The sequence below is a fragment of the Eulemur rufifrons genome, chromosome 15 (genome assembly GCF_041146395.1).
Source record: "Eulemur rufifrons isolate Redbay chromosome 15, OSU_ERuf_1, whole genome shotgun sequence".
In the NCBI taxonomy this organism is placed as follows: Eukaryota; Metazoa; Chordata; class Mammalia; order Primates; family Lemuridae; genus Eulemur; species Eulemur rufifrons.
In genome coordinates, this window is record NC_090997.1 from 20,784,039 (window position 1) to 20,805,643 (window position 21,605).

Here is a 21,605-nt window from a genome sequence, read left to right on the forward strand (position 1 = left end):
TTGGTACAGTTCCCCATATATTCCAGAATGTACTGTTGTGTGAGCAGACTGAACAGATTTTTTTTGCTTCTTCACATCCAGTGCGGAGTTGTACTTGGAGACAGATTTCCACCCACAAAAGCTCCAGATGTTAAAACGTTTCCCAACATCGACTTAATACAGTGACGGCCACACCTCCCTCCCGGCCCTCCCAGTAGGGATGGGATTGTACTATATTCCCTACTGGTTTACCCTTCCCCCCTGTAAAGGGCAATATTTTCCCTGGGTGCAGAGGTTCCCTCATAGTCTCCAAGACTGAAGGACTCCTAATTTGGGGACTGCAGCTTAAGTGTATTAGATTAAACACCATAAAAAGCTGCCAGATGCCCTTTTAAGGGAATAGGATACTGGTCAGAGAAATGCCTCCAATTTTCATCTCCAACTTGATTTTTAAATCCATGAAGGATCTTATAGAACATGTCTCTGAGATCATCTTTTGGGTTAATCCATGATGCAACTGCATCACAAAAAAATATAAAATCTTGGGTTACGCCACTGGGATTCATACTGATCATGGTACAAATCCCACGGAATGCGGTATCCTTTTCCTCATTGTCTCTTATGTTTCTCGGAGAGGTGCACCAAGGTCTTATAAACTGCTGTAGCATGGGGGCCACCTCTCGAGGACAAACATAACCAATATGACCAATTGCTATTGCTGTATTCTCTAACAATGTCTTCGGTGTGTTGGGTCTGTTAATGGTTTCTACAAGCTGGTGCAACACCATAGGAATATGAGGCTGCATCTCTATACCCATTTGAACGGAGATTTCTCCAACTGCCCATGTGGCATGGTTGCAGACTGAAATGAACTCTGGATTTAGGTTGGTTCCCAATATTGGCACGAAATTAGCTATACAAGGCTTAACATGCTAAAAGCAAGCTTTCGTCAGGTCACCTAACAGGGCAAAAGAACTCTGTTGAACTTCTGGCATTTTATCCTGCATACATTAATGTTAGGATGTTACTTCGGGCTACCAGCTGCTCAATGTTGCCTCCAAGTCCTTCAGCCAGGCCACTCAGTAAATCAAAGAGCCACTATCATAAAATCTTTATCTGGAGCCTCGTGTTGATCAGGTTGAGCATTGTTCAGCACGGCTTGTGCAAGAGTCTTCTGTACTAGGTCTACACAACGCTGATACACAGGTTCGCGGTATGGAAGGAAGCCAGACTGCATGGCTGTGGCAACCAAAGACAGGCACTCAAATAAAGGGAAGAGATCTTTATCTTCATCCTTTAACATATTCCATTTCTGGATCAGTGGAGGCATTATCATCTGAATGTATTCTGGTTTGTTTAAATGATGTCCTACTAAATTTGCTAATGTTCCTATGGCATCACAGAGAATGAGCAGGTTCTTATGTTGGTATTTGCTAAACGCGAAGACCAGGGTATCAAGTATATAAGCAAGGTAAGGAACAAGTTCTGCACAGGCCTCCTCTTCTAGGGTAGCAAAGGCACTGCAGGCAGCTTCTTGTACTCTCTTGTTGCTATCCAGCATGCGCTTTAGCAGTTCCGTCATTAATGGCTTCAGGTGCGTGTCCGGTGGCTGGCTGACTACCCAGTGCGCATAGCGGCTAAGAGTCCAGCACGTTATGGAACGCACAAAAGCCTTTTTATCAGAGAGGCACTGAATAAGGTGGGGAATGAGCTTGGGCAGGTATGGAATCGCGCCTTGCATGCCGCCTTCAGCAATTGCTCCGAATGCCAACATGCCTGATTCTTTAACAGCCCATTCACGATGAAAAAGCAATTCTTTCAAAAGGGGCAAAATATGCAGCAGTAGCTCATCAGGATACACATTTGCGAGAACATCTAGGGCAGCAGCGGAACATTTTCTTAGATCCCAGTCAGAAATTGTATCGTCATCATCCATTTCGTCATCATCATCATCTTCCTCTTCAATTCCATCTTCACCATGCTGCTGAGCCACCGTCCTTGATCAGTGAAAATGTAGCCTTCTATCCTGTTCACTAGCATCAATTCTTTCATCTTCTTCAACATCACCCTTAAGCAGGATAATATCTATATCTGAGTACTTCGTGCCATTCACTAACACGGGAATTAACTTAGGAAGATGCCTTATGAGTACATCTTTGCATATTGGTTGCTCAGCTAAAGTTAGCCAAAATTCACAGGCTTCTAAAGCCACATTTTCCTCTTCATCTTGAGTCCTCTGTAGCAGGTACTCAACTATATTATGCATGTGAGGAAGCAGGCGATCCATTTGAACTTCAAGCAACATCACAAGCTCCCCGCACACATGTTTCCGTACCTCTGGTTCTTCCTCACCAGCCAGTGCAAACAGATTCTCAATAAAAGAATCAATGTGCAACATCAGAGCTTGAGTCCTGCGGATGATAAACTGATTGACACATGCAACAGCATGAGACCTTATTTTTGGACTACTGTGCTTGAAGAACTGCAAAAACTTGGGAATCATGATGTTGAGAGGACGATCTAAAACATCACTATCTAAAATCTCAGCAGGATCTTCACGTTATCTTCTGAAGGGCAGCAAACGCTCCCTCACAGGTGTCGTAATCTTCAGAATCCAACAGGCTGCAGAGTTTTGGTACGAAGTCAGGCCAATGCTGCAATTCTCCCATGGAGGCTATGGTTGTAATCAAAATATCAACCTTGGCTCTAATCAGAGGAGAGGAGTCACCAATATTATTTAAACGGTCACTTTTAATAAAGTCTGTTACACCATTTGGGAAGTTCTGAAAATGTGCTTTCACATTATCCTTCAAGATGAGACCACTCCATGATCTCGTAGGTTCATCTTCAGATTTTAATTTTGTAAAATCAAGTCGTTGTTAAAATCTGGATATTGATTGAGTTGTTCCACTTTTTGCTACACGGTTCTCTGGATGGTGTCTGGGGACTGGGACTCCTTCAACAGCTGCAGGATTTGCTGAAGTCCTTGCTCGTCGGGTTTCCACTCATACTCCGTCTTGGTTTGCTGCCTGGGGTGGCCCGAAGGAAGTATCGGACAGTGAAAGTCAGAGGAACTGCCCCTAGCAGCGGCTGCCAGCGTCTACTGCTCTAATTTCTTTTTTTTAAAAGGAGAGAAGGAAGTAAAAATACGGAAGTTGGATAAAAAAAGGATACATATAATCACAGACCCTGAAGTGATTAAAGAAATTATAAGCAACTATAACATTCAATCTCACAGAAAGAAATCAGAAAACCTAAAGGAAATTACCACTTTGAAAAACGTAAGTTTCAAATGTTGCCCCAAGGAGACACATAAAATAACTAATTACCATTAAAGAGACTGAAAAGGTATTTAGAGATCTACCATGTAAAAAACTTTAAAACCCTTTAAAGAATAGAAAATTCCAATATTATCTAAACTGTTCCAGATCACAGAAAAAAGTGCCCCTAATTCATCTTATAAAGCAACGTAATTAATAGTAAAACCTGCTAGAGAACCAGAAAAGAAACTATAGACCAATCATACTTACAAATATAAATAAAAGAATCCTAAGTATTATGTAATAAATACAGTATTAGAGCAAAAGATTAATACCATATGACCATTTAAATTATAACTTTTGAATGAAAAGATGTATATTTCAGGAAATCCTTTATTAAAATGCATTACATCGTTAGATTATAGGAGAAAACCCATTAATCATATGAATAGATAATTAAAAGGCACTTGATAAATTTAGCTGCCAACCATAATAAAAAATCTAAGTAAACCAGAAAATGTTTGTGGAATTCTCCCAGGCTCCCTTGGAGATAGGGCACAGGCACCAATCCTGTGCTATTTCAACTCCCTTTAGGTAAGATAAAACTCACAAGAACAGGCCCTCAACAGGGATTTCCTAATAGGGCAGTATTAGGGTACCACTTTGATAAATTTCAAGGATATTCAGCTTAGTGGTTAAAAAAAAAATCAGGGTTTCAGACATAGGCAGAAATTACAAGGCAGTATTTTTCTGGGGAAGCACTTTTAGTACAGGCAGTGCCAGCTTCTGGGACGCACAATCTGTGCAGTTGCATGGGGACCTGTGTTTTCATTTTGTACTCAGCTCTGCAAATTGTGCAATTTGTCCTGATCGTAGGCTACCACTCATCTCCAAGGAAGGCATTTTGCTGCCAAATACAGATCAATTTTGTCACAGTTTAGGGTCCTTGAGTGGATTAAAGAAGGTAATACCCATGTTAGTGGTCATACTCAAGAACGAGGCTTCCTAGTGTGTGTGGGTAGATAAGTTCAATGTTTCTAGGCATTGCCATTCTTAGGTCTTTTTAGAATAGATGCCTTTAATTTCAAAATTTGAGAATGGCCTTTATCAAAAAGTCCCCAAACAATAAATGTTGGCATTGGATGCGGAGAGATAGGAACACTCATACACTACTGGTGGGACTGCAAACTAGTGCAACCTCTGTGGAAAGCAACATGCAGATACCTCAAAGGCATACAAGTGGAACTACCATTTGATCCAGCAATCCCATTACTGCGCATCTACCCAAAAGAACAAAAGACATTCTATAAAAAAGACATCTGCACTCGAATGTTTATAGCAGCACAATTCACAATTACAAAGATGTGGAAACAACCCAAGTGCTCATCAATACATGAGCATATTAATAAAATGTGGTATATGTATACTGTGGAGTTCTGCTCAGCCTCAAAAAACAATGGTGATATAGCACCTCTTGTATTATCCTGGATAGAGCTGGAACCCATTCTACTAAGTGAAGTATCCCAAGAATGGAAAAATAAGCACCACATGTACTCACCATCAAATTGGTTTTAACTGATCAACACCTAAGTGCACATATAGGAATAACATTCCTCGGGTGTCAGGCAGAAGGGAGGAGGGAGGAAGGGATGGGTAGATACACACATAATGAGTGTGATGCGCACCGTCTGGGGGATGGACACCCTTGAAGCTCTGACTCAGAGGGGCAAATGCAATAAACATAACCTAAACATTTGTACTCCCATAATATGCTGAAATAAAAAATAAATAAAATTTTAAAAATAGCTAAAAAATATAGCTACTTCTGAATATTACTTAATCTTAACAAGGAAGGAAATCCTGTCACATGCAATGACATCAATGAACCTTGAGGACATTGTGCTAAGTGAAATAAGCCAGTCACAAAAGACCAGTATATCTCTATGGCCATACCACCCTGGACGTGCCCAATCTCGTCTGATCTCAGAAGGTAAGTAGGGTTGGGCCTGGTTAGTACTTGGATGGGAGACAAAAGACGAGTACTGTATGATTTCACTTATGTGAGATATTTAGAGTGATTGAATGTAGAGTTTCAGTTTTGTGAGATGAAAAGGTTTGGAAGATTAGCTGCACGACAATGTGAATACTTAACACTATCGAACTGCACACTTAAAAAATGGTTAAGATGGTAAATTTATGTTGTGTGTATTTTACCACAATTACAAACAAAAAATGGATAGGTAGAGACTTCTGAACAGTGCACAGAGGTGCTTGGGCAGAACATACCAGGTGTTTTCCTCCATGGTAGAAGCAACAGGAAGTATGAGATTCCTAGATGATTAATGAGAGATTTACTATCAAGAAGGATTTCAAAGGCTTGGTGCACGGTCTCATTTTTTTTTTTTCCTCCAAAGAACTATACCTGTGAACTATTTTATGTTATTCTGACTTTTCCCTAAGTGAGTTTTTTTCGCTCTCCTGATAAGGTTTTTATCCTATTCTCAAACATATTTTTTGAGAGCCTACGATGCATGAGGCCCCAGCTCAGGCACTGGGGATACAGTTCAGATTCACCTCCTGTGCTGCCCTCATTGGAGATAAGGTTCTTGTGAGCAAGACAGCTCAACACGTAACTCACTTGTGATAAATGTCATGGAGCAGACATCAAGGAGGCAAAGAGAGACTGTAACAGGTCTGTGACTTAAACGGGAGTCAGGCAAGTCTGCTGTGGCTGTAATAGATTAAAGATGGCTGTAAATTCTTTGCTCCTCCTCCCGTGGAGAGAGGGGTTCTATCTACCCTCCCTTTGAATCTAGGCTTCTCCTGTGACTTGGCCAACTGAATAAGTGAGGCTGTGTCACTTTTGAGGAGGCAGCTTGTGAGATCTCTAGTTCCTGCCTTTGCTGCTCAGAATGTTTTCCTTTGGAAGTCCGTTGCCAGGTAAAGACTGAGTGACCACCCTACGGCCACCATGCTGTGAGGAAGAGCAGTTAAGATGTGTGCAAAGAGAAAGGCCACCTAGAGGACTACCTAAGTACCAGACATGGGAGTGAAGCCTTCTTTCATCTTCCGGCCGGGCCCAGCCACCAGATAAATGCAGCTGAGTCAATGACCTCAGCTCACCCCACAAGGAGCAGAAGTGCCCGGCTGAGCTGTGCCTGACTTCCTGTCTCATAGAATCTCAGGCAGATACTATGGTTGTTGTTTTGAGCCACTACATTTTACATAGTTTGTCATACAACAATAGTTGACCAAAACATCAAGGAAACATCTTGGCCGGGCGCGGTGGCTCACGCCTATAATCCTAGCACTCTGGGAGGCCGAGGCGGGAGTATCGCTCGAGGTCAGGAGTTCAAGACCAGCCTGAGCAAGAGTGAGACCCCGTCTCTACTAAAAATAGAAAGAAATTATATGGACAGCTAAAATGTATATATATAGAAAAATTAGCCAGGCGTGGTGGCACATGCCTGTAGTCCCAGCTACTCGGGAGGCTGAGACAGGAGGATCCCTTGAGCCCAGGAGTTTGAGGTTGCTGTGAGCTAGGCTGATGCCATGGCACTCTAGCCTGGGCAACAGAGTGAGACTCTGTCTCAAAAAAAATAAAATAAAATAAAAATAAAAATATAAAAAAGGAAGTGATCTTAAGCTAAAATAGAAGTGATGTTTGAGCTTTGGCATGTGGACAAGATTCCCAACATTGTATCACAGCAGTGGTTTTCAAACTGTGCTTTCTAGAACCATTTTTGGAGCCCTAAGGAAGAGTGGGGAAAGGGGAAGAGGTCTGACAGCTGACAGTAGAGTTGAGATGAGAGACAGTAGGTCTATTTGAGATTCATGGCTGCAGTGTGGGATGAATTTGTAACATCTGAAAGCAAAAAGATTTGAGAGTAGCTCATAAGCGAATTAAATAAACATAACCCAATACATTCTCTGGTGTCACCAACTTATCTATAAACATGTGAACTTCTCATCTCTCTGGTACCTCTCCTGGTCTCTGGCACCCACCACTTCAACTCTAATTTCCTGGGGTTGCTATATGCCTACTCCCAGAAGCCCAGCTGCATGGGTGAGGTGGTGCATGCCTATTATCCCAGCTACTCGGGAGGCTGAGGTCCTGCCATTGTACTTCAGCCTGGGTAGACAGAGTGAGACTTCATCTCTTAAAAAAAAAACAAAAGAAAAATGCCCAGCTGCAGCAGGACACTATGTTGTATCAAAATGGGAGAATTTCCTGGAAGACCTGAACCTCTGCTTCTACCGCATCACCAGCCACAACACCTGCAAGCCCTGCCACCCTCCAGAGAGCCACCCTTGCTAGCCAGGCCTTCTCTCTTCCTCTTCCTCAGGAAGGGGGCTTGAAAGAAGAAGAGATGGCAGACCATCTCTGTGTCAATAACAACCACTCCTATTTATTACACCCACACCATGTCCCCGGATCTCATTTTTAACATCACAATGCCATGAGGAAGGAAGTATTAGCCTTACGTCACAGATGTGAGACCTGAGGCTCAGAAAATTTAAGAATCTTGCCCAAATTCACACTGCTAGTGACAGTGCCAGGAGGGAGCCCTTTGAAGAAGGAGGGGATGTCCTTGTGCGTGCTCCAAACCACTCAGTAAGAAAGGCCTGAGTTCTTGGGCTACCTCCCTAGTGGTGGGCGCACAAATTCATTCAGATAAGGTCGTTCTTTAAAAAAGGGGGTGGAGGCGGAAGATGAGTTAGTACTTGAAATTCTGCTATCTTGGCCCGAGTAGCCTTTTCTGAAATGATGAATCTAGTTATTAATGGAATTCACCCACTTACAGACAGCCCATGTTCTGCTGTGGTGTCGAGCACAGAGGCCTTCGGTATGAGTCAGGAGACGTAAGTTCCACTTCCAATATGAGCTGGAACTCTGTTACAAATGGCATTACGCTCAAAGTTTTCAGACCCCAGTTCCTGTCTCCTTCATTAGACTGAGAATAATTCGAGGGCAGAGAATGTTCTGGTCTTCTCTGTATCTCTAGTATCTAGTACAGGGCTCAAAAATGTTTGAGAGCAGAAAGACTAGGAAAGGAGAAGAGAAAAAGAAGAAGGGATTTATCACTTAACACCAGTCAGGGGGTTAGAACTATGAATCAAAACAATTTGCAGGGTTTGTTGAAGAGGTTTGTTGCTGAAAAGGTTTGTTGTTGGACTGCACGGCAAGCTTCTCAGGAGGAAATGGGATGGGTAGCAAAGGCCTCTTTTGCTTCAAGGGCACAGAAAACGACATTGACGTGTACATAGGATCGAATGCCTTGGCAACCTTCCCTCTTGCCTTGTTCCTCCCAAAGGAACTGATACCGCAAAATGACAGAGAGGTTAAGGAGAGGAAGGTTGACAACAACACTCTTGTCTGACTGCTTCCTTTCGGGTTCCCTTTGTGCATAGCAACAGGAATGCAGAGTTTGGAGCTGGCCCTAACGCAACGTGCAATTGCAAGTTAGTTTTGTGTCGCCTAACTCACCTGATAAAAGTTCTTCGGTGTCCTCAATTCTTTTTATCTTTGCAGAGCTGACTCCCATTTTAGGACTGTGCCAGGTTTTAAAGTGGGAACATCAGCTGCAGAGGGCAAAGGAGTCAAGCTAATAAGCTCTCCAATTCTGCTTCTTGCAGACTGCTTCAGTTTTGAAGGAGAAGGCATTATTTTTAGAATTCCTGCTTGCTTTCACCCTGTACCCTGAAGGATTAACTCCTAGGGTGTCCCTTAAGTTTAACCCATGTTTCCCCTATAGTTGCTCCTGGGGAGTTGAGAGCTCGGAAAGAATTCCAGATAGAGACCAGGATTTTTTAAAAAATCATTTTCAATCTGCCTCTTCCTTCCCTGCCAACCTTCTCCTTCCCACCCACCCCTAACCCCATTAAAATTATCTCCATCAATCTCCAGGCTTGTTTGGGAGTCAGTAGCATACCCAGATATTTAGAGAAACCCTAAATAATGTTTAAAGTCCAGTTTCACTCTTCTGGTGCCTGTAAAGGGTGACCTCGTTAGACGTCTAAACAGATGATAGCATTACTCACCTGATGTCATTAAAATTCAGAGGCTGGGATAAAAGGATGAGGGAAGACACAGCTCAGCATTTGGGGAGTTTATTTAAAACTTTTGTGGTCTTTCACAGAGTAGGTGGATGAGGTCACTGCTGATGTAGAAATCAACAAAATACTTTTTCAAATGTAACTTCATTCCGTGGTTTGTTCTTGCTAAATTACCCTTGACAGGTCTTTAAAAAAAAAAAAAAACACAAAGAGAAAATTAAAATTTTCCTTCATTGAGTTCAATACCTGTGAATATCTTTCAGACAAATCAAGAGAAAAATACAAATAGTTATATTTGGGGAATATTTATGTCTAAAACAATAGAACATGTTCCATGGGAGTCATGAATAGTTCTTAATGTATACTTATCTGATTGAATGTATTATTTCTGTCACATTAAAAAAATGTGACAAGGCCGGGCGCGATGGCTCACGCCTGTAATCCTAGCACTTTGGGAGGCCGAAGCGGGAGGATTGTTTGAGTTCAGGAGGTCGAGACCAGCCTGAGCAAGAGCGAGACCCCATCTCTACTAAAAAAATAGAAAGAAATTAGCTGGACAACTAAAAATATATAGAAAAAATTAGCCAGGCATGGTGGCGCATGCCTATAGTCCCAGCTACTCCGGAGGCTGAGGCAGTAGGATTGTTTGAGCCCAGGAGTTTGAGGTTGCTGTGAGCTAGGCTGACGCCATCGCACTCTAGCCCAGGCAACAGAGTAAGACTCTGTCTCAAAAAAATAAATAAATAAATAAATAATAAAAAATAAAAAGATGTGACTATGGTGACCAGTAAAGGAGCCAGAAAAGAGGTTTGAGATTAAATGCGATTGGGTGATGTGTTTCCACATTGTACCCAATCTGATTATGATGGCCCTTGAGATGGTAATGGTTAAAGTTTTAAATTAGCATATCTTATTCTTTAGTTCTCTAAAGCAGATTTTAAATAAAATCTGAATCTGACAGGGAATCTTACTATTCATTCTTTCCAAAGTTCCAAGTAGCCAAGCCACAAAAGGAATTTCTCAGTTTCTGTGGTACGGCTCAGGCAGATAAAAACTGGCAGCTCAGATCTAAAGAACACGGTTTTAAACTCTGAAATACAAATGACTTGAGGCAGAAGCACAGATGGGTGGGGGCGGGGGGAAGATTTCTCTCCCATGACCACATGGTCTGAAAAAGGTAACTTGTGTACAGTTTCTAAGGTCATATGTTGACCCGATGGTTGTGAAGACCTTGAAAAAAAAGTCTGACGAAGCCAGTGTGAAAAACTCAGATGAAACGTCAGTGGCTGAGACCTTGAGATGTATAAAGAAGGTCTGCTCTGTCTTTCATTGGCTCTGGCCCACCTCTGCTACTATGTTGAAGAGGAAGGAAATACTGGTTGAGCATACACTCGTCCCAATGCACTATGTGAATGAAGAGAACGTTGCAATAGCATAGGACAGAATGCATCGGCTCTTGCCATCTTAAGTACCTTGAATAGTTGCTTTAGTAAGTTTAAGCCTTGTCCAAACAAGAGTAAACACACACACAAACATCAACCTCCTAACTCCTCCGGTAAACCCAAAATAAATCTGATCTACTTGAAATGACTCCTCCAGTAGCTCCCACAGCTCTCAGGGTTTAGTCGGATCTCCTGGCAAAGCCAACCCAGCCCTGCATGAGCTGGCCCTGTGCCATCCTCCCCATCTGTCCCCTCACCACCTTCCTCCCCATGACTCCTCCACCACGTTGGCTTTGAGGTCCTTGAACGTGCATGATCTCTCCTCACGCCTCCAAGCCTTCGTCTTTCCAGCTCCCTCTACCTCCATGTCTGCCAACTCTGACCTGTCCTACATTTAGTGCAGACGTCACCACCTCCTGAAAACCCTCCCTGACTACCTCCTTGCTCAAGCAGGAGCCGTACCTGGCCAGTGTGTTCCCACGCAAGCTGTCCATGCCCCTCCCATAGTATTATAGTGTGTGGAAACCCTTCATCTTTTCCTGTTTACCGTTTCTTTTATCCCGGTACAAAACCTGTCACATAGCCAGAGTTTAATGTACATTTGATGAATGAATTATTTAATTGGAGTTTGTTTCCAATCTTGTTTCCAGGCCACATTAGCTTATTCACTTGCATGCCAAAGTGGGTGAGACTAATAAATCTTACATTGTTTGCTTGACTAAGACTACTTTCTTGATAGTGATTTGGCAACCTGAAAATGAGTGAGGGATAGTTGCTAAAAGGACTGCGAATTTGGATTCTGATTATCTGCTGTGAGTCATTCATTTAACCTGTGAATGCTTTAAATTATTTTCCCAGGCATAAAAGTAATGTGACTCACTAAAAATAATAAAGATGACATTGATTGTGGATATAGGCTCAACATCCCTTTTTTGTTCCAATTGCTACCATCATAAGACCCAAATTTATCTCCTTCCTTCACCCTGTCCACCCCGAACACACCCCCCCACCGCCCTAGAGCCACCTTATCAGATTCAGCTTTTTTTTTTTTTTTTTTTTTTTGAGGCAGAGTTTTGCTCTGTTGCCCAGGCTAGCGTGCCGTGGCATCAGCCTAGCTCACAGCAACCTCAAACTCCTGGGCTTAAGGGATCCTCCTGCCTCAGCCTCCTGAGTAGCTGGGACTACAGACTTGAGCCACCACACCCAGCTAATTTTTTTCTATTTTTTTTTTTTTTTAGTTGCCCAGCTAATTTCTTTCTATTTTTAGTAGAGATGAGGTCTCGCTCTTGCTGAGGCTGGTCTCAAACTCCTGACTGCAAGTGATCTTCCTGCCTCGGCCTCCCAGAGTGCTAGGATTGCAGGTGTGAGCCACCATGCTTGGCCCAGATTTAGCCTTTATTAAAGCCCTTTAAGATAAATTTCACATTTCCAAAGTTATAATGGCTCTTGGAAGGGAAAGCTGTAGAAAATGGTGATTTGGTGATAGTGACTCACTTCATTGGCATACGAGGATCCCTTCTGATCTCTTCAAATGAACCAAGAATGAAAATCATCTAAGAAGGCAAAACTTCAGGGATATTCCTATTGTACCTAGTCAGGTGGATCTGTGTCAAGTACAAAGTCAGTTTTGCAAGTCAGCTGGTAGAGAGAAAAGAGTTATTTCAGAAAGATCATCTCAGGGAGCTTATTATACTCCCTTTGAAGTAAAGAATCCAATGAACTCTTGAATTGGAGAGTTGAATTCCCGAATTTCTGCTGTCACCTGGAAGGGAATTACTCTTGATAATTTTCGAGTAACGTATCAGAAAGTGACAAAGGTGGTTGAAAACGTTAGCTGGAAACTTGGCCAATTTTGGTAAACATCAGATAAAAAGTTTTAAGGGTGGAGCTTGAAAGTCTAATTAGACAACATTAAAAATAAATGTCTCAATATCAAGCATAATTAGTAATTTCAGATGAACATAAGGAACTGTTAGAACACTTTACCTAAAGCAATTCTGTTTCAGAAAAACAAGGATCTAGACCTGGCATAGTATTTGGTATGGAATCTTTTCCCACAAGGTGTAGTAAGGAAGAGCACTGAAGCAAGAGTCTTAAGACTTAGTCCCAGTTTTGTCTTTGTGGCCATGGCCAAGTCACTTCAACTTGAACTTGATTTTCCTCATCTACAAAATAAAGGCCTTGACTTTTAAAGCCCTACGGCTCCGACTATCTGTGTTAGATCTTTCCATATCCAGATAAAGGCAAGCCAGGTGTTTCTGGTGACACCAATTACCATTTAAACAAATAGCCTTCCCTTATCCAAATAGAGGAGGAGGTTATGAGTATCTCTCGCTGCCTCTCACCCTGGGGAATGCAGATGAATTCCAATCAGCAGCTGACAGCTGACTGATTCGTCCACAGCCTGTTCTGGGTTCATAGATTGGGGGATTTGGGAGGCTGCTGGGTCATGTCACCCTGACCCAAAGTGCTAAAGGGGAAGAGCAGTCAGATGTGCTAGCAGTTCTGTAACCCATCCTTGGGGGATGGAGATGATCCCCTTGGGGGTGGGGTGAGTGAACTATGGTTCTAGGCAAGGACTCATTCAGTTTATTTGTTCTGGGTGTGGAGCCCAAGGCCCTTCAACCGGCCTCAACCCGCCTGCCCCTGACTTCAGCTTCCCCCACACCTTCCCCCCACACCTCTGCATCTTTACTTCCCTTCTCGCTAGTACAGCTGGCTCCTTGATGGTTCTTACAGAAGCACCATAGTGTACCCAAGTCAGTTACCACCCTAACCCTTCTGCATACATTTTTCTTATTGCCAGAACCTGGATTTTGTTCAAAGGTGCCCCCCACCCCCCCCCCCCCATGTGAGCAAGTGAAGAACATGAAGCCTCAGCCCCAGGAGAGAGCCCTGGTAGTCACTGTGCGGCCAGTCTACTCACCAGGGACTGGTTTAGGTGTGGCCGCGGACCGCCATTCTGGCCACTGAGTGTAAGTCCGCTCAGGGGCTTCAGGGGAAAACTCATGCTGCCGTGTCTGAGTTGCCCGGAACGCTGCTGCCAGCTTTTGAAAAAGAGAACAGCAAGCTGAGGGGCTGAGTGGGCCCAGCTGAGCGGAGAAATGGCTACTACCTGGGTCCTGGGTGCAACAGCTGAGCGCTTTGTTTATCCACCCTGAACCCCTCTACCTCTTGAATTCTTTTGTGAGATTACAACGTTTTTTTCTTACCGTTTGAGTCAGAAGCATCTTGATTTTGCTCATGCTGGCAAACTGGAGAGGCAATGAGGAAACCCCATTTGAAATTAAACGGCGAGATGACTTAAAATTAAATGGGGTTAGTGGAGGAGTCAGTTCCTCCACTCAGAAGTTGTTGCGGAGGAACAAGTTACTTCAAAACATAGTGGCTTAAAATAACATAAGCCTGTATTCTCTCTCAGCTCTCGTGGGTTGCAAATTTGGGAGTGGCTTGAATGGGCAGGCTTAGACACTCTCCTCCCGTGGGATTGCAAACAGGTGTCAGCTGGGGCTGCCATCCTCTGAAGACTTAACTGGGGCTGGGGGACCTGCTCCCAAGGTGGCTCAGGCACTGGCCAGGTGGAGCTGGAGGTGCAGCAGCCATCTTGTAACCATGAGGACAAGAGCCATTTACCAAGATGGCAGAGGTGCAGCAGCTGGAGCTGGAGGTGGGAGGCCTCCGTTCTTCTTATGGGCTTCTCCGCAGGGCTACTTGGATGGTCTCTGTTTTAAAATAATAGGTTTTGGCTGAGTGTGGTGGCTCATGCCTTGTAATCCTAGCACTTTGGGAGGCTGAGGTGGGGGGATCACTTGAGGCCAGGAGTTTGAGACCAGGTTGGGCAATATAGAGAGACCCTGTCTCTAAAAGAAAAAAGTTTACAAATTAGCCAGGCCTGGTGATACGTGCACACAGTCCCAGCCATCTGGAAGGTGGAGGTGGAAGATCATTTGAGCCCAGGAGTCTGAGGTTGCAGTCAACTATGAATCACACCACTGCCTGGGCAACAGAGCAAGACCCTGTCTCTAAAAAAAAACCAAATAAATAAAATAAAATATAGGTTTATCATCATTATAGGCAAGGCCAACAGATCGAGAGATGACTGCTAATGAAAAGATAGTTTGTTACACTCAGGGATCTCAAGAGAACCACTGACTTGATACTATTACTGGCCTGCTTTGGAAACTCCTTATACCCTACCCAGTAGTTGCCTTTCATTAAAAAGAGCCAAGACAACACCCCCAAAGCAAAATTATGTGATACTCAGAAATAAATATTAAAACATTATTTTCAATAACATTTGGCTTCATGGAATAGGAACTTGACTACTGGACCTTAACTGGATAGCAATTTATTTTTTTCACATTCCCAAGAAGATTAGAAGCTGTGCGAGGCTGGCAAGATGACTTCACCTCATCAGGAACCCAGGCTTTTGCTAAATTTCTGCTCTGCCATCTTGGTAAATGGCTCTTGTCCTCATGGTTACAAGATGGCTGCTGCACCTCCATGAATTGCCTGTGTACTCTAAGCAGGAAGATGAAAGATGAAGAAATGTACAAGTGCACTTTTGTGGAAGCCCCTCTAGAGACATCTGTTCCCATCTCATTGGCCAGAACTATGATATATGGCCTTACCTAGGCTCAGCACTCATTGACCCAAATATTTAATAAAATGGGTTCTGTTAATGAGGAAGAAAGGGATGTCAACAGAAAAAAAAGCCAAACTCTGTAAAATAATTTTAAAGAGATTTATTTTGAGTCAAATTTGAGGACCATGACCGAGAGCCATGCCCAAGAGGCCTTGAACAAGTGGACTCGCTGTGGCTGGGTTATAGTTTAGTTTTATATATTTTAGGGAGACCGGGGTTACAGGTAAAGTCATAAATCAATACGTGGGGGGCATACACTTGTTTGGCCCTAAAAGGTGAGCCATCTCGAAGGGGCTTACAGATTATAGGTGGGCTTAAAGATTCTTTGGCTTGTAATTGGTTAAAGACATGAAGCTTTGTCTAAAGGCTTGGAATGTTTTAACATAGTTGTTGTTTATCAGAGATAAGTCACTGGACATGTATTTGTTGTGTAAATTGAGGGCCTGTAGGTTTGTATTGCATACCCTTAGGCCTGTTAATGGGTTACAAAGGATGTCCCCAAGAATGGAGGGGGGCAGGATAAGGCATGTCTAAGCTCCTTCCTCTTGGCAGGCAATTTAGTTTTAGGATATTCCTTTGGCCTCAAAGCGGTCTATTTAGTCAGCCGGTGGCGGGGGTGAGTCTTAAAATTTTATTTTAGTTCACAGGGAGAATAGATGGTAACTACTAGGCTCTATGACAGCGCTCACCTGCAGAGTTCTCAAAGGGTCCCACAGAGTGTGCTCGTGCCAAGGCCATCTACAGCGCTAAACCAGTCACACAACAAGTGAAAAGGCCAAAGACAAGACACGGAGTGCCCATCTGCACCAGCATTTCTTGTTGCATGTTAATAGGTATCGTGTGAAAAGGGCACATTCTGGTTAGAACGTCTTTACACCAGCACTTCTGAGAAGTTTTATTAAGCTTAGGTATGTCATGACTTTCCAAAGGAGGGATAAACATGCTGCATTTCCCAAGCTTCTTTAACCACAGGAAGTTTTAAAAATTTTTCCTGGAGCATCTCCTTAAACTAAGTTCCATGGCATTTTTTCCAGGAAACCTTGGTATCCATATACAGTGTCAACTATCAGTGTGTTTTCTAAGCCCCCTTATGAGGAAAGAACAAGTATATTCTTCTTAAATCAGTGGGATAGTCCTACTTATTTTAAGGGGAAGGAAGTGAAAACAGGAGCAGTTGGTGAGTCAGGGGATGGGGTGTGGTGCCCATCGCTTTCTGGGAACTGTGCGACTTTGACCTTGATGGGTCCCTTGGCCTCTCTGGAGTCTCCTGTTCTTATTTGCAAAACAAGGTCTGCAGGCGATCGCCAGGATGCATCCCAGCAAACCAAAATTCTGCAGCTTCACAGCTCCTAGAAAGAGCGAGAAAGGAGGGAGACACGGGAAATAAAGAAAACAGTTTAAGATTTTAAAAAGACTTTAAGAGTCAAGAATACTTGTAAGGGGAGAAACAATTTAATGAATATAAAAAAAATGGAAAATGTGGGATTGCATTAATTTCCTATTACTGTTACAATAAATTACCCAAAAGTTGGTGGCTTAAAAAACAACCAATGTATCATCTTACAGTTTGGGAGGTTAGAAGGCCAATACAGTCTCTCTGGTCTCAAATGAAGATGCCAGCAAGGCCGTCTCTTTTCTGGAGGCTCTAGGGGAGATGCAAGCCCTTGTCTTTCCCACTTCCTGGAGGCTGCCCGCATTCCTAGGCTCATGCCTCCATCCTCCGCCTTCGAAGCTTCCATCGTGGCATCTCTCCGTCCCTTCTTCCACAGTCACCCGCACCTCCCCCACCGCGGCTGGGACAGGCTCTCCCCTCTTAGAGACCCATGTGATTAGATTGGGCTCACCAGACTGATCTCCCTACATCATCACATCTGCAGAGTCCCCTGTGCCGCGTGAGGTGACATATTTACAAATTCTGGGGATTAGGACATAGACATCTTGGAGCTGTCGGGTACCGTTTTGCCTACCACACGGATGAAATCTGTTGTTTAAAGAAGTATAGGCAGTGTTGAGAAACTAAAAAATGTCAGAAAAATTGAACTTAAGTTTAATAATATGCGAGGCAAACAGCAGAAAGAGGTAGACAGGGTGGATATGAAAGCAAGATCCAAGAAAGGAGATGAAATTACGCACGAACAAGAATAGGACAGCACTCGTTAGCAGTGCTGGGTGCGCGGTAAGCACTCGTGAAGAAGGCAGAGCCGAGAGCGAGGGTTCAGCACGAGATTTTGTTTCTCACTCTGTTCTATCTTGTACCTTCACAAACAGAATTAAAAATCTGAAATCACGCTATTTGAAAAGCGAGAATGTATTAGCACGCTTGACTTTCAGAGGTGGAAGGCGGTAGGAAGAGCCACAGAATGGCCTGAGATAATCACAGGGCTCAGGTGTTTGAAAGGATCTATAGGAACCCGGCGAGGTGGGGGCTGCCTTGCCTTTGTTTAGGGGGTTTAAGATGTGGAACAAAAAGGAAGCCGACATCTACGTGCAGTTGAGGGCAGGCTCAGGACCAAGGTGCTGAAGCATCATCCGTCAAGAGAGTAAAAAAGAGCCAGATCCAAGTGAAGGGTGTGCAACCTTGGCTTTCTCAGCCCTGGCGCTATTGACATTGAGGACCAGGTAATTCTTGGTTGTGTAGGTCTGTCCTGTGCATCGTAGGCAGGTTAGCAGCATCTCTGAACTCTACTCCTTCCCCCTGGTTGTGACAACCAAAAATGTCTCCATGCATTGTCAAATGTCCCTGGGCTGGTGGTGGGGGTGCTGGTCAAAATCACCCCAGTTGAGAACCTCTGATATAGAAAAAACAGGTAAGGGAAAGCAGCGTGACAGAAGGTAGATCCTGAAAACCTGGAGAGATTCTTTGAGGCCGCAAGGACACAAAACAATGAGACCTTTTTAAAGGGGCACTTTTGCGGGAGCCCACGGGCTGGAAGGAAGCCATCAGGAGTGTTCAGCTGGTTTGCATATTGGCCTCTAACTTGGCCAGGGCAGGCTCCAGGTCAGGAGAGCTGGAGTATAATTTGTTCAGGGGTTGCACTCTGTTATCCATTTGTTATGCCAGCGCAGGTTTCAAAGGGCGATTCACTTGGGCAGGTGATCTGCTTGTTTGCGCTATAAACAGCTTGGGACCTATTATCTTACATGGCTGTTTCACTCCATCTAGGTTAACTGCCTGTCCTCCTGACCTCTGATTTATAGAGGAAGGGGGAAAGGAGGGCAGTGGAGAGACTCAGATGTGAGCAGGGCCACCTTCAGCCTAGACAAATGCTTTTATGAGAATTAGAAAAAGTGCACCTCTGGGTGGATAAATTAGAAAAGGATGTCGCTCAGGGTGGGTCAGGAGCCGTAACTAGGAGAGCAGATGGCACCTCATCTCCAGCCCTGGCAGGGAACACAGAGCTGCACGTCAGCCCCACTCAGCGTGGCACTGAGCCTGCACCCTGCGCAGCGCACACCTGCAGAGGCCCCGTGGGGAGACCTCCGTCAAGCACGCTGCATCGCACACATCACGTGACGCAGAGGCTTGCACGTGTCAACCTTGAGAAGGGGTCGTGACATGTGGGACCCTCTAGTTATGAGAGGTATTACATTTTCTTACCGGCAGAATTAGAATTTTAATACAACACATGGTTAGAAACAAAGGCAATAGATTATGCTGGAATGAATGCAAGGTAATTTGAGACTATTCTAAGGGAGGAAAAAGCAAAACGGACACCTAGGAAAGGCTGTACCTAGTTGCCTCTGTGTATTTGGCCAGATGAGCCTATTTGTTTATAAATTTAGGACCTAGGGCCTATGTGAGGAGGGCGCTGCAGAGATAAGAGCACTGTGCTTTTGCAAGTGAAGGCAAACCTCTGAAGCCTAAGGTTCCAACACCAACAGGCCCAAGGCTCCAACACCAACAGGCCCAAGGCCGTTAAGGTATCTAGCTCAGGAGTGAATTACTATGCACTGGATGTTGAAGAAAGAACTTCCTTTGATGACCCTGGGGGACTGGAAATGATAACCATCTTCCTAGATAGGCAAGGTGTCATGCTGCCAAGGGACAAAGGGTTCTAAGTCAAGAAAATGGAAGTGCAGGTGTTTCCCACGTTATGGATGGAGACCCTGAATCCCAGAGTCAGACCGGCCCTGTCATTTGCAGAGTTGGAGAGGTGAGATTATGAATGGAAGTCTATTATTTTAATAAACTTTGTTCCATCCTTGTACTTTGGTAAATATATCTTCATAGCAATAAAGCTGGAGAAAAAATAAAATCCATGGTTTTTAGGTGACTGAAAGTTGGCAAAAATAAAAAGAATTGGACTTTATTATTATCACAAACCTGTGGGTGTTCTGTTAATGGGCTGACATGTTTGAATAAGAAAATAAAGATATACATAATTCATGTATTGTATATTTAGCTATAAGATTAATGTTTCTTGCTTTCATTTCAGGAAAATTATTACACAGTTATGCTATTATAATCAATGTTTTCATATAATTTGTGTTCTATTGACACTAATGGCAAACTAGATTACCTTTCTTGAATCTTAGTTTTTGTTTTTTTTTAAATTTCAATTTGGAGAAACTTTGCTTTATAGAGGCAGCAGAAATTGAAATTGTCATTAAAATTCTTAAAATTCTTAAAGCAACCTTTGATTTGGAAACGAATCATGAATTTTATATGTCAGACATTGTAATTGGGTTGCATGTGGTGTATTTCTGTTATCACATACACTATCGCAGATTATTTTAGTTTCATCCTATAAATCACTATCATTTATGTCATGGTTTTTAAAATCTCTCATAATATCTTTTTTTTTTTTTTTTTGAGGCAGAGTCTCTCTCTGTTGCCCGGGCTAGAGTGCCGTGGCATTAGCCTAGCTCACAGCAACCTCAAACTCCTGACCTCAAACGATCCTCCTGCCTCAGCCTCCCAGAGTGCTAGGATTACAGGCGTGAGCCACCACACTCAGCATGTGGCTACCTTTTGTTTGGAGAACACAGGGCAGAAGATGTAGAGGTTCCCTGAATGGCATTAGTCACTAGCAAAGTTCAAGGTTACAGATCTCACTGAGCCAGTGCTGAGTGCCATGTGACCGAGGGCCTTCTAAAGAGAGGGGCCCAGGGCCCCTCCTGACCCAGCCTACGGCCAACACTGCACTATGGATACATAACCATACAAACATTACTGTAGGGTGTTGAGTGGTCGCCCCCAAATAGTTATGTCCACATTCGAATCCCTGGAACATGGGAATATGACCTTTTTTGGAAAAAGAGTCTTTGCAGATGTATTAAATTAGGAATATTGAGATAAAATCATTCTGGGTTATCTGGGGGGTCCCTAAATCCAATGACAAGTGTCCTTATGAGAGACAAACAGACCACCTAGAGCAACAGCGAGACCCCTTCTCTACTAAAAAAATAGAAAGAAATTATTGTAAGGTTTTGTGGAGTGGCTGGCTCCAGAGAAAGAAAGACAAGCAGAGTTGAAAGGGATAAGTAAAGAGGCTTTATTGAAGCACTCCTGGGTGAGGGTAACGAGTCCCAAGAGGGGGACCCGGGCGAGCTTCACGATCCCATGAGTAGACCAGAGAAGCCGCCCCGCCCAGAAGTCTGGGTGGGCTTATATATGTTTTTAGGGCTGGGGGATGGGAGTTCCTTCGGCCAGGAGATGTCTGCATGAGGAGTAAGGAATTTCTTTGTTTCAGTTTTGGGGCAGGTATTGAGGAATAGGAGGGGCTTCGTCTTTTTTCACTAGGGAAGGGAGGGGTGCCTGCCACCAGCCTTACAATTATCTAGACAGCTAAAAAAATATATATAGAAAAAAAATTAGCTGGGCATGGTGGCGCATGCCTGTAGTCCCAGCTACTCGGGAGGCTGAGGCAGGAGGATTGCTTAAGCCCAGGAGTTTGAGGTTGCTGTGAGCTAGGCTGATGCCACGGCACTCTAGCCCGGGCAACAGAGTGAGACTCTGTCTAAGAAAAAAAAAAAAAAGAGAGAGAGAGACAAACAGAGGAGAGCCAGAGTGAGGAGAGGAGAAGGCAAGGATCAGAGAGACGCAGGCGCCAGTCAAGAATGACGGTCAAGTTACGACTGTCAGCAGAAGCTGTCATAGAAGAGGCAAGAAAAGACTCAAAGGGAGCACGGCCGTGTCAATAGCTTGATTTTGCACTTCTGCCCTCCGGAACTGGGAGAGAGTAGACTTCTGTTGTTTTACGCCAAGTTTGTGGCAATTTG

At 43.8% G+C, this 21,605-nt stretch overlaps 1 pseudogene; it reads right to left on the reverse strand.

Moving 5' to 3' along the window:
* Positions 1-338: 338 nt before the first annotated feature.
* LOC138395943 (transportin-1-like) lies at positions 339-8,785 on the reverse strand (annotated as a pseudogene).
* Between the last annotated feature and the right edge of the window lie 12,820 nt (positions 8,786-21,605).